This window comes from Bos grunniens, chromosome 23 (genome assembly GCF_055505025.1).
Source record: "Bos grunniens cultivar Pamir isolate PY7600 chromosome 23, Bosgru_T2T1.0, whole genome shotgun sequence".
NCBI classification, from domain to species: domain Eukaryota; kingdom Metazoa; phylum Chordata; class Mammalia; order Artiodactyla; family Bovidae; genus Bos; species Bos grunniens.
The window spans coordinates 31,534,797-31,548,222 of NC_141187.1; the positions used below are offsets into that span (position 1 = coordinate 31,534,797).

Below are 13,426 nucleotides of genomic sequence, written 5' to 3' on the forward strand. Positions count from 1 at the left end.
CAGCAAAAGAGACACTAATGTATAGAACAGTCTTTTGGACTCTGTGGGAGAGGGAGAGAGTGGGATGAATTGGGAGAATGGTGTTGAAACATGTATAATGTCATATATGAAATGAGTCGCCAGTCCATGTTTGATGCATGATACTGGATGCTTGGGGCTGGTACACTGGGACGACCCAGAGGGATGGTACGGGGAGGAAGGAGGGAGGAGGGTTCAGGATGGGGAACATGTGTATACCTGTGGCGGATTCATTTTGATATATGGCAAAACCAATACAGTATTGTAAAGTTAAAAAATAAAATAAAATAAATTTTTTAAAAAGATATTTAAAAAAAAATAATAAAACTGTAGTAGAGACTGTAACAAGAATTAATAAATGAAGTTGAATTGTGGCTAGAGGCGAGATGAAAATTAAAAACTGAAGAGTATTTCTATATGAGCAATAAACAATTGAAAATTGAAAGTGTAAAATAATATCAGTTACAATAGCATTTTAAATAGAATAAATTTAAATGAATGATGTACAAGACCTCTACTTTGAAAACTACTAAACATCACTAAGAGAACTCAAAGAAGGCCTAAATAAATATGGAGCTAGACCATGTTCATGGATTGGAAGACATAATATTGTTATAATGTCAATTTTCCCCAAACTGATCTCCAGATTCAAAACATCTCCAACTAAGTAGGCAGAATAAAGGCTCCCCCAGAGAGGTCCTCATTCTATCCCTTTGAACTTGTGAATATATTATGTGATGCAGTAAGAAAGAGTTAAAGTTTCAGATGGAATTAAGGCTGCTAATCAGAAACCTTAAAATAGGGAGAGGGTTCTGAATTATATGGATGGACACAATACAACCAGAAGCATCCTTAAATGAAGGAAAAAGGATGCCGGAGAGTCAATGTGATCAATGTGAGAAAGGCTAGACTGGCCGTTCCTAGCATGAAGAGGGGAGGAATCCGTACGCCAATGACCATGGCAGCCCCTAGAAACTGGAAAGTGCAAGAAAATGAATTCTTCCTAGTGCCTCCAGAAAATAACGCAACCCTACCAACACCTTGTGATTTTCTCAGAGATATCCATTTTGGACTTCCAATCTCCAAAAATGTAAGATAATAAATTCATGTTATTTAAAGCCACTAAGTTTCTGGTAGTTTGGAGCAGCAGCAATAGGAAACCAATAAATCAACCAATTTTTTTTTAAGAAATTCACCAGCTGATTGTAAAACTGACATGGAAATACAAAAACCTACACTATCCCCAAATCTTCTTAGAAGAACAAAACTGGAGGAATGACATCACCTGATTCCTAGATTTACTATAAAACTGCACCAATCAGGACAGTGCAGTATTGGCCTAACCATACACAAATAGGTCAATAGAGAGCTCAGAAATGGATGTATAGGGTCAACTGACTTTTTGCAAAGGTGTCAAAATTTAATAAGAAAAAGATAATCTTTCAATGAATGGTGTTGAAATTACTGGATATTCTACGGAAAATACTGAAGTTCAACTTCTACCTCACACCATACAGAAAACTTTAACTTGAAATGAATCCCTGACTAAAAATAAAAGCTAAAATTATAAAGCTTCTAGAATAAAATATAGAGAAATATCTTCATAAGCTTAGAGTAGGTAAAGACTAATCATAAAAGAAAAATTCATGTGCTGAACTTTTTAAAATTAAAGCTTTGTCTCTTCCAAAGACACCACTAAGGAATCAGAAAAGCAAGCCATAGTCTAAGGTTCCTGCATATTCAGGATGATCTGTGTAATCACCAACAGACAGCACTGCCTTTGTGAAACTCTGGGAGTCCAATGAGAAGTACCAGCACATCACTGGAGCAGAGACAAATACAAGATGGACACACTGATGAGGTTAAGAACAGTTTTACTTTACTACCTACCACCTCTCCTCCAAGGTGTCACAGCTCAGTGCCAAAGGAGACTTCCTTAGCCTGTGATTTCTCCACTGGGATAATGTGAGAGTACCTGAGTGAGCAACCGGCTTCCCTAGCTGTGCAACAAAGACACTGACAAACAAACCGACTTCTTTCTCACCGTATTCAGTACACTGAGATGTGCTGCAAGACCCGGGGAGTGGTGACCGTGAGGAAGGAAGAGCCTGAAAAGCAGCAGCTAGGACTCTTGGCAATGCACCCCACTCCAGTACTCTTGCCTGGAAAATCCCATGGACAGGGGAGCCTGGTGGGCTGCAGTCTATGGGGTCTCACAGAGTCGGACAGGACTGAGCGCCTTCACTTTCACTTTTCACTTTCATGTGCATTGGAGAAGGAAATGGCAACCCACTCCAGTATACTTGCCTGGAGAATCCCAGGGACAGGGGAGCCTGGTAGGCTATGGTCTATGGGGCCGTACAGAGTCAGACACAACTGAGGTGACATAGCAGCAGTAGCCGGACTCCTGGAGGGCAAGAAAAAGATGCAGTTCATACTAAATGCATTGCAGACTCCATCAGCAAAAAGTGACAGAGGACAAAAATAAATAAAAGTATGAAAAAGACATTACAACTGCTATCACACAAAATACAAAGGACCAAAAAAGACTACACCAATAAATTGGAATACTTAGAAGAAATGGTTAATTCCTAAAAACTAAAACCTACTAAGATTGAATTAGAAAGAAATGGTATCACTGACTCAATGGACATGAGTTTGAGCAGGCTCTGGGAGTGGCTGATAGACAGGGAAGCCTGGCGTGCTGCAGGCCATGGGGTCACAAAGAGTCAGATACGACTGAGGAACTGAACTGAACTGATCTGACTGGTAAAAACTCTAAACAGACCAATTAGTAGAAAAGAGATTAAATCATATATGACAAGCCCACAGCAAACACCATACTCAATAGTACAAGGCTGTAAGCTTTTCCTCTAATATCAAGAGCAAGACAATGATGACCACTCTTGCCACTTCTATTCAATATAGCTGGGAAGTCCTAGAAAAGGAAAAGAAATAAAAAGCATCCAAATCAGAAAGTGAGAAGTAAAACTGTCTCTGCAGATGACATGATCTTTGATATAGAAAATCCTAAAGACCTAATAAAAAAAACTCCAAGAACTGATAGACAAATTCCGCAAAGTTGCACATGCAAAAAAATTAGACATTCCACACATATGTATGGGAGTGTGTTAATGTATAAATTATATCCTAATGTAAGTATTTGATGAACACAGAAATCAAGACCATGATTCCCCTGGGGGTCAGGCAGGAAGACAGACTGGACAGTGTAAAGCCATATAGCCAGCTCTAAGCTATTAGTAAATTTTCAGCTCTTGAACAGAAGGGCAGGCTGACACGTGTTCACAGTATTATCTTTAATTCATTGAAAATGAAACAATGATTATATGGCTCATGAACCTAGAATTTTAATTATTCCATGATTTTTTAATCAAATATCTTATTTCCTATGGACACAATATCTAGATAATTGCCTGTATTTCTCCAATTTGATATCTTACCTGTTCAATAAACCAAATTTCAATTAAATGTGTTATTTTTAAAAATATGGTTTACATTACATTTATAATATTCAATAGTAACCTCAGTGCAATATATAAATTTACCTCTGAAATTAATTTCCATGGAAGAAATCTAAACAGAAAATGGATAGACTGCAAAGTCTTAAGGGAACTTTTCATAAAATTGTTTAGATAAGATTCTGACCATAGTCAAAGATTTGTTAATCACCTCTGTGGGGCACTAGTCCCCAAGGTCTAAATCACATCCACATAGTAGCCTTTAAAATTGCACACAAATATTTCCCTGCTACATCATTACGATTCTTGTAGTATACGCAGACCAACATAGCACTCTCTTTGTTTAATTAGGCAAAAATCTATCTACAAATGCATTTAACAAAAGTATACACTAAAAGACTACAAATATACTATCGAAAATACATTTAACAAAATCTAATTCTTCAACTCTTCAACCAGTCCTGCATCTAGTTTTTCTCCAAGATCCACATTAGATGGAGACATCTATTTAATCTCAGTTCAGCTTTTGTATTTAAACATGAATGTGATTGTTATGTTATTAATAGTATAAGAAACTGGTGGCTATTCCCATATTTCATAGACTCAGTGACTTGCCAAACAATTTTTTCTAAATTATCAATTAAATGAAGGATCATCAAAGTGCACACAGGAGTACATCTGGACTACTTAAGAGCATGACAACTGTGAATTCTACCCTCATGAAAGTATAATTACCTTCTAATATTTTTTTCTTCTGGTAAGTATTCGCTGCTATCTCCAACAGAAGACATGGAGTAGAAAACAGATCCCAGGTAGCACAGATGTTAGATCTCAGTCTAACATGAAAGCAAATATGTGACAGATATGTGAGATAAAAATAAACCCTAAGACACTAATTCCCTCTCAGGAATGAAGATTATATTAAATTTCAACAAGAGCAGTTAGTGAATATTTTAACTTAGTAAATGCTCTCTATGCTGAGCATCTTACTAAACAGTTTATATGTAATATATCATTTAATTATCCTCACAAACCATTCTATGAAGCAGGTGCTCTGCTGCTGCTGCTGCTAAGTCTCTTGAGTCGTGTCTGACTCTGTGCGACCCCATAGACATCAGCCCTCCAGGATTCCCCGTCCCTGGGATTCTCCAGGCAAGAACTTTGGAGTGGGTTGCCATTGCCTTCTCCAATAGCAGGTGCTCTAGAATAACTATTCTACAGATGAGGAAACTCAGGCTTAAAGACAATAATTAGCTGCTTCAGCTCACACAGTGAGAAAGTAGCTGAAGGGTGTTCTAATACCATGACAGATGGTCTGAATCTAGAGTCCGGAGTCTTAACTACTTTTACATTGTATTTTTCTGCTTTGGCTTTGTATGGTTAAAGCAATGTACATCTTACTTTATAGTTATAAAAGATCCATTTAATATCTCAATGATGAAATTTTATATATCTAGTTTTACCTCCATATCATTGTGTACACTCAAGTTATGTTTAAATATGTCTGGTTCATTTGTCTTAGATTTCACTGAAGAAAGTAAAATGTAAAGTTATGCTACATTATTAGAAACTAAAGTTCATACTATGAAAAATGAAAGTGAGTTTTCATTAAAATATAGCATGCTTCTTTTTAACATCTATTTCTTCAACTCATGTTTTTTTATATCATATTGACTTTTAAATTTAAAATGATATCTAAATTTTGAGACTTCAAGGCTTAAACCAAAATATTAAAAAGCATAAGATGAAGTCTTATATTTGGGTTCACAAGATTAAATTACATAAAGTATAATTTTTGACAGCACTTAGAACAAGGGGCCTTATATAATCCAAAGTTTAAATTAAGACTGTAATGTTTTCCACCTGCTAAAACCAGCTAAAATATTTTACAAACATTGTGTAAATCATAGACTGTCACTATTCTCTTCAACAGTGTAGCACACCTGGTGCACTGTGTTTACTTCTACACTCACTATTCTGAGGCATTTCATAAACCATGGTGCATCCAATGGATTGCAACCAGAAGAGCATAGTAATTAAAGATCGTTCAGTGACTTATGCACTTGGTCTGGGAACATAAATGTAAGTGTATATTTAACAATAGATTCTAATATTAAAAGAGACTTAAAAGACATATAAAAATTCTTAATGAACAAAATTAAACAATAGTGTCTACAGATGCACATTTGAGTATTTAAACTAGTAAAATACAAGGAGGTGGTTACTATAAACTTCAAGATAGTGGATACTAAAAAAAAAAAAAAAAAAAAGATAGTGGATATTTTCAAGGACAGAGAAGGGTTATGACTGGAATGAGGCACAAAGAGAAGCTCCCAGGGTGGCTGGCAGCATTCTGTTTCTTGACCTCCGTGTCAGTTACAAAAATATTCACCTTAGCTGACCAAGCTTTTATTTTTCTTTCTATATATATATTTTTTATTTTATAATAAAACTACCTTTATAAAGCCATGTCAAATTATTCTGTATTTATTTCCAGAAAAAAGAAAAAGAGCCAGTGCCTGGATATTACAGAGGCACCTTTGAGCTCAACATAAGTAAGTAAGAGACACTGATTAAAGAAAAGAGGCTGCTTCATGTGCAAATGACTTTCCTGTTACTGAATTTATGAAAATAGGAGTGGAAGTGAATCTTCCTGTGGAAGGATTTCCTGTACAGGATAGAAGACTGGATTCATGGTGCCCGAGGTTCATTTCAACTCTAACATTCTGTGGCCTTTTAATTCCCAAAACTATCCCAGCCTGAAGTGGTGAAAAAAAGTCAAGTGCATTCTATAATCAAGTCATTTTGGAAACCAAGTCCTCTCCTCCTTCTGAAGCTTATTGGTTCAATCTGTACACTGTATTTGAAAGTAATTTTGTGTATATAAATATGCTTGGGCACTTAAAAAATCATGCCAAAAAAAGTATTTAAGTTTTCCAGTTTAGTTATAGGCCACATGGTGAATCATCAGCATGAAAGACAAAGGAAATGAGGGAGAGAGAAACAATGATTTCGGGGTAGGTGAATATAGTTTTTCATTTTTAGAATTAATCATGAACAAAGGATTTCTGCGTTTCATTGGAAATCTTTCCACAGAAGGATTCACTTCCAAGTGTCTTCACAAATATTAGCCTTCACAATATCCCTTCACATAACATATAGAGAACCTAGTATACAGACAGGTTAAATAAATTGCCCAAGGACACATTGCTTCCAAGTCATGAAGCTGGAATTTGATCCCAACCCCTCCGAATCAAGAAACTGTGCTCTTAAGCACTATGCTTAACTTAGTCTGACATCTACTCCATAAAAACTGGACACTCATAATTAAATTTCCATTTTATATTGAGAAAAACTACATCTCTATTTCAACTACTTAGTAATAACAGTTCTCTCTTCATGATTATAATGTGTAATTTCTAACTAAAATGCTTATAACAATGATATACTGTAGGTAATTTATCTTTACCTTATCTCACTATATCTGTAACTAATAGGTAATTATTCCTTGGCCCCAAAGACACTATAAATGTAAAGTATACATTTAGGTCTGAAGTTCATGATCAAAGATTATATACATTAAAAAATTCATAAATAAAAACTAAAGATATGATACTGTATCTAGTCATAGTAAGACTGATATAATTTTATCCCTTATCTATATTCTTTTAGAGTTGAAATTAAGTGATAGTTTTACCTACAGAGTTCCAAAGCAGCCAGAGGATAAACTCATGCAGTTAATAAATACCATGGGGAAAAACAACTCATTGATTGTTTAGTAATCTGCTTTTTGATTCAATTAACTGCCTTGTTAATTTTGCTGAATGGCCAGGTAAATAGGAGCTAACACAGATTGCTGCCATGTGTATGTGGGGACCAAAATCTTTTGGAATTAATTCAACTTTTAACTCTGCAACAAATCAATAAGGCTACTTAAATGCTGTAATAACATTCATACAGGTGTTCAAAGAATTATACAGCCTCTGTACATGTGAATAAAGTTTAATAGTACTAAGGACTTTTATCTGCCATCAAAAACACATGCACAAAAAAAGGGCAGGATAGTAAAGAACATCAAAATTAATACAAGAACAACAGTGTAATGTTAAAGAGGGGGAAAAGAGGAGGAGGGTGCTGGTTGTGATGATAATTATGATTACAATTATAACGATTGAGATGTAGACGTTTGAAAGTGAATATAGAAAGTGATTCTCTTAGCAAAAGTAGAGCTTACCCCAGGAAAATGTCACTTAACTTTCACCTTAAATTCAACAGCTTTGTAAGAAAAATATTTGTGTGACTCAGTGGTCAAAGCATTCTGGGGAATACCCTAGCAATCCAGTGGTTAGGATCCACGTTTTAACTCTCGGGGTCCCAGGCTCAATCCCTGGTCAAGGAACTAAGATACTGGAAGCCACATGGCATGGCAAATAAAAAATAAATAAATAAAACCACTATGGATATAATGAAATAGGTAGAGATTTTGGAAAACGAACACAGCAGATATGTTAAGAGGTGTTCCAAAATGGGAGAAAGCATGCAAATAAGTGACCTTTGGATATTCATGACAAACTTCAGAGGTTTTTAGTTCTACCTAAGGCTGACACTATTTTTTCTTCCCATGGTATAGCTTCCTAGTTTTTCAAAAGGAGCAATGGGAACCAGCAATGGAAGTTCCACAACAGACTTCATCCTTCTGGGCTTTTCTGATCGGCCCCAATTGGAACACATCATCTCTGTGGTTGTCTTCATCTTCTATATTATAACACTGGTAGGAAACACAACGATCATTCTTGTATCTTACCTAGACACCCAGCTCCATACGCCCATGTATTTCTTCTTATCCAATTTGTCTTTTGTGGATCTCTGTTACACAACTAGCATTATCCCCCAGATGCTGGTAAATCTATGGGGTCCAAAAAAGTCTATTACATATGGAGGGTGTGTGCTCCAGTTCTTCTTTGCCCTTGACATGGGAGCCACAGAATGTCTTCTCTTGGCTGTAATGGCTTAAGACCGCTATGCTGCTGTCTGTCAACCTCTTCACTACACAGTAATAATGCACCCTGAGCTTTGCCAGAAGATGGTGTTGATTGCCTGGTTAGGTGGTCTTGGTAGTGCCTTAACTGTTTGCTCTTTGACTTTGAAGTTGCCAATATGTGGGCACCAGGAGGTGGATAACTTTTCCTGTGAGATGCCAGCATTGATCAAGATGGCTTGTGTCTATTCAAAAGTAATTGAAGTTGTTGTCTTTGCTTTTGGAGTGGTATTTCTTCTGGTACCTCTGTCACTAATTCTCATCTCATATGGAGTCATCACTCAAGCTGTCATGAGAATCAAGTCAGCAGCAAGGTGGCAAAAGATCCTTAATACATGTGGTTCCCACCTCACAGTAGTATCTCTGTTTTATGGAACAATCATTTATATGTACACGAAGCCACAAACTAGCACCTCACAAAATGGGAAACTCCTTAGTCTCTTTTATACCATTGTCATACCCAGTTTTAATCCTCTGATACACACTTCGAGAAACAAAGATGTAAAGAGTGTAATAAAGAGAATATTGTGGATTAAAAAATGGCTGGCAAAGTCATGAATTAGATGGAAAAATCATAGTGTAGAGAGCTAAAGATATAATATTGACCTTGCCCAACAGAAGACGAATCAAATCATTTATTCAAAGAGTATTTCTTGGGTGTTTACCACAACCAAGAATTGCACTAGGTACTGACTCTGTAAATAAATAGAAGTAGGGATAAATGATAGCACCCCACTCCAGTATTTTTGCGTGGAAAATCCCATGGACGGAGGAGCCTAGTAGGCTGCAGTCCATGGGGTCGCGAAGAGTCGGACATGACTGAGCGACTTCACTTTCACTTTTCACTTTCATGCATTGGAGAAGGAAATGGTAACCCACTTCAGTGTTCTTGCCTGGAGAATCCCAGGGATGGGGGAGCCTGGTGGGCTGCCGTCTATAGGGTTGCACAGAGTCGGACACGACTGAAGCGACTTAGCAGCAGTAGCAGCAGCAGGGATAAATGATAAGGAGACAGATAAATAAATATACATAAATAAAATGTAATTCATGCATTCAAAAGCTTCAAGATTAATCAGGGACTACAGATAAATAATCATAAAATGTGGTAATAACAACATACAAAATATTGAGAAATTATTTATCATAAGCATCTATTCTAAAATAAGATTGTACTGACTTTTTTTCTTCCCAGACATATCACTTTTATTAGAAATAACAGTCTTTCATTCACCTGATTCTGCCAAAGGAGACATTGTGGTGGAGACTAACAGCTCATCAATATCTATTCCACCTTCTGCCTCAAGTTTTAACAGAGTAGAGGGCTACTACACTGGGGCTTTCCTGGTGGCTCAGTGGTAAAGAATCCGCCTGCCAATGCAGGAGACACAGGTTGGATTCCTGGGTTGGGAAGATCCCATGCAGAATGAAACGGCAACCCACTCCAACAGTCTTGCCTCAGAAATCTGGTGGGCTACAGTCCATGGGGTTACAAAGAGTCAGACACAACATAGCAAATAAACAACAACTACAAGTTGACCATTTATAATGAAGTCAATATAAAAGATTATTCCTTATTTAACAGTATCTGATTCCACTTTCACTTTATAATGTTTCTTTCTTTTCTTGAATTATAGTGGTAGTAGACAGCCATTTGGAGGAAAGGTTTTGATGTTCTTACTTGACAAAACAAAAATTTAGTAATCATACGTTTAATCCCATTTTTACTTTATTTTACTGGTAAATACATTCAAAATCTGGGGATCTCTATGCTGGAGAATAAACTTATTTACAAGTTGATCATTTCAGAGATTGAAAAACATCTCTGTAAATGAAAGAGTCTTCACATCTATAGTGCCACTGCTATGTCATTTCAAGTGCAAACGAATCCACCATCTGCCTGAAGTATCAAATATTTGGGAAAAATTGACATTAGGCTATTTCTCACCCGCACTTTCAGTTCTGTTAAACAAAGGCAAACCTTTGTTAGGAAAAACAATTCCTTTGTGAGAGAATAATATTAGCTATTTGACATTTGTAAGGAACAGCAGATACTTCTTGAAGAGGACACCAATTATTACCACTAGTCTGTAAAAATATAGATTTTTCTTTGGAGTTGAGGATTCAAGAGAATTTATAATTTTTTTTAAGATACAGTAGTTATCATCAAAGGAAATAACATCAAAGAATAACATAACTTTAACATGTTTATCTAATGTTTTAAGTGCATATTCACAGTAGCCACATGAAAATGAAGGGTTTTAAGTTCTTGTGCGCCAACCAAAATATCAAAAGAAAAGTTTCCATCCTTGCTGTCCTGCTGGTAAGAAATATTTCATGAACTTAAATATGGCCCATTGCTTCTCTTTATTGTCATTATTTTGCAATTTATTCATCAGTCCCCAATTGCAATATTAACAGAAGGTTGTCTCCATTTTGCACTGCCTTTCCCCGAGAACGATCTCCAAACCTGAAATTCCAAAAATGAGTTTGTATCAGTTCTCATACCCAACCAAGAAAGGACTGGTATCTAAGTTCACTACTGCCATTTCGGCTTACTGCCACAAGGTGGTGCTATGAAAAATGGTCCTTCAAGATATAAGCACTGACATTCTATTAAGAGCTAAGGAAGTTTTGCCATACAATATTGTAAAGTAAAAAATAAAAATAAAAAAGAGCTAAGGAGGTCACAGCGATTCTTATAAGGAAACTGACTCTCCCCTTTGCTTTTTCATCACAATTCTGTACCAGTGAGCCCGGCCTGCAGTCTCCCTTAGTGGGAGATTTTTGTCTCCAGATTTTCCAGTTTGAAACTCACCCATCTTCACCAGAGGACCTGCAGCCCATTAACTCTGGCCGAATTTGTTTGGGCATGAGGTTCTTGAGGCCCGGATCACTTTGCTCTCTTCTACATTTGGGATCGCCATCTTCATCAGTTCAGTTCAGTTCAGTCGCTCAGTTGTATCCGACTCTTTGCGACCCCATGAATTACAGCACGCCAAGCCTCCCTGTCCATCACTAACTCCGGGAGTTCACTCAGACTCACGTCCATCGAGTCAGTGATGCCATCCAGCCTTCTCATCTTCTGTCATCCCCTTCTCCTCCTGCCCCCAAACCCTCCCAGCATCAGAGTCTTTTCCAATGAGTCAACTCTTCACATGAGGTGGCCAAAGTACTGGAGTTTCAGTTTTAGCATCATTCCTTCCAAAGAACACCCAGGGCTGATCTTCAGAATGGACTGGTTGGATCTCCTTGCAGTCCAAGGGACTCTCAAGAGTCTTCTCCAACACCACACTTCAAAAGCATCAATTCTTCGGCGCTCAGCCTTCTTCACAGTCCAACTCTCACATCCATACATGACCCCAGGAAAAACCATAGGCTTGACTAGACAAACCTTTGTTGGCAAAGTAATGTCTCTGCTTCTGAATATGCTATCTAGGTTGGTCATAACTTTTCTTCCAAGGAGTAAGCATCTTTTAATTTCATGGCTGCAGTCACCATCTGCAGTGATTTTGGAGCCCAAAAAAATAAAGTCTGACACGGTCTCCACTGTTTCCCCATCTATTTGTCATGAAGTGATGGGACCAGATGCCATGATCTTCATTTTCTGAATGCTGAGTTTTAAGCCAACTTTTTCACTCTCCTCTTTCAGCTTCATTAAGAGGCTTTTTAGTTCTTCTTCACTTTCCACCATAAGGGTGGTATCATCTGCATATCTAAGGTTATTGACATTTCTCCCGGCAATCTTGATTCCAGTTTCTGCTTCCTCCAGCCCACCGTTTCTCATGATGTACTCTGCATAGAAGTTAAATAAGCAGAGTGACAAGATACAGCCTTGACGAACTCCTTTTCCTATTTGGAACCAGTTTGTTGTTCCATGTCCAGTTCTAACTGTTGCTTCCTGACCTGCATACAGGTTTCTCAAGAGGCAGGTCAGGTGATCTGGTATTCCCATCTCTTTCAGAATTTTCCACAGTTTATTGTGATCCACACAGTCAAAGATTTTGGCACAGTCAATAAAGCAGAAATAGATGTTTTTCTGGAACTCTCTTGTTTTTTCCATGATCCAGTGGATGTTGGCAATTTGATCTCTGGTTCCTCTGCCTTTTCTAAACCCAGCTTGAACATCTGAAAGTTCATGGTTCACGTATTGCTGAAGCCTGGCTTGAAGAATTTTGAGCATTACTTTACTAGCGTGTGAGATGAGTCCAATTGTGCAGTAGTTTGAGCATTCTTTGGCTTGCCTTTCTTTGGGATTGGAATGAAAACGGACCTTTTCCAGTCCTGTGGCCACTGCTGAGTTTTCCAAATTCGCTGGCATATTGAGTGCAGCACTTTCACAGCATCATCTTTCAGGATTTGAAATAGTTCAACTGGAATTCCATCACCTCCACTAGTTTTGTTTGTAGTGATGCTTTCTAAGGCCCACTTGACTTCACATTCCAGGATGTCTGGCTCTAGGTCAGTGATCACACCATCATTATTATCTTGGTCATGAAGATCTTTTTTGTACAGTCCTTTGTGTATTCTTGCCACCTCTTCTTAATATCTTCTGCTTCTGTTAGATCCATACCATTTCTGTCCTTTATCGAGCTCATCTTTGCATGAAATGTTCCCTTGGTATCTCTAATTTTCTTGAAGAGATCTCTAGTCTTTCCCATTCTATTGTTTTCCTCTATTTCTTTGCATTGATCGCTGAGGAAGGCTTTCTTATCTCTTCTTGCTATTCTTTGGAACTCTGCATTCAGATGCTTACATCTTTCCTTTTCTCCTTTGCTTTTCGCTTCTCTTCTTTTCACAGCTATTTGTAAGGCCTCCCGAGACAGCCATTTTGCCTTTTTGCATTTCTTTTCCATGGGAATGGTCTTGATCCCTGGCTCCTGTACAATGCCAT

General features: G+C 37.5%; 2 pseudogenes across 2 annotated transcripts in view; one reads left to right on the plus strand and one right to left on the minus strand.

The window, feature by feature from the left end:
- LOC147347261 (olfactory receptor 2J3-like) overlaps window positions 1-13,426 on the minus strand; it is a 148,439-nt pseudogene that overhangs the window by 118,891 nt on the left and 16,122 nt on the right. The window lies entirely within an intron of this gene.
- Window positions 1,127-9,118, plus strand: LOC147347267 (olfactory receptor 2G3-like; annotated as a pseudogene). Its single transcript, XR_015152207.1, has one exon. The product of XR_015152207.1 is annotated as an olfactory receptor 2G3-like (transcript).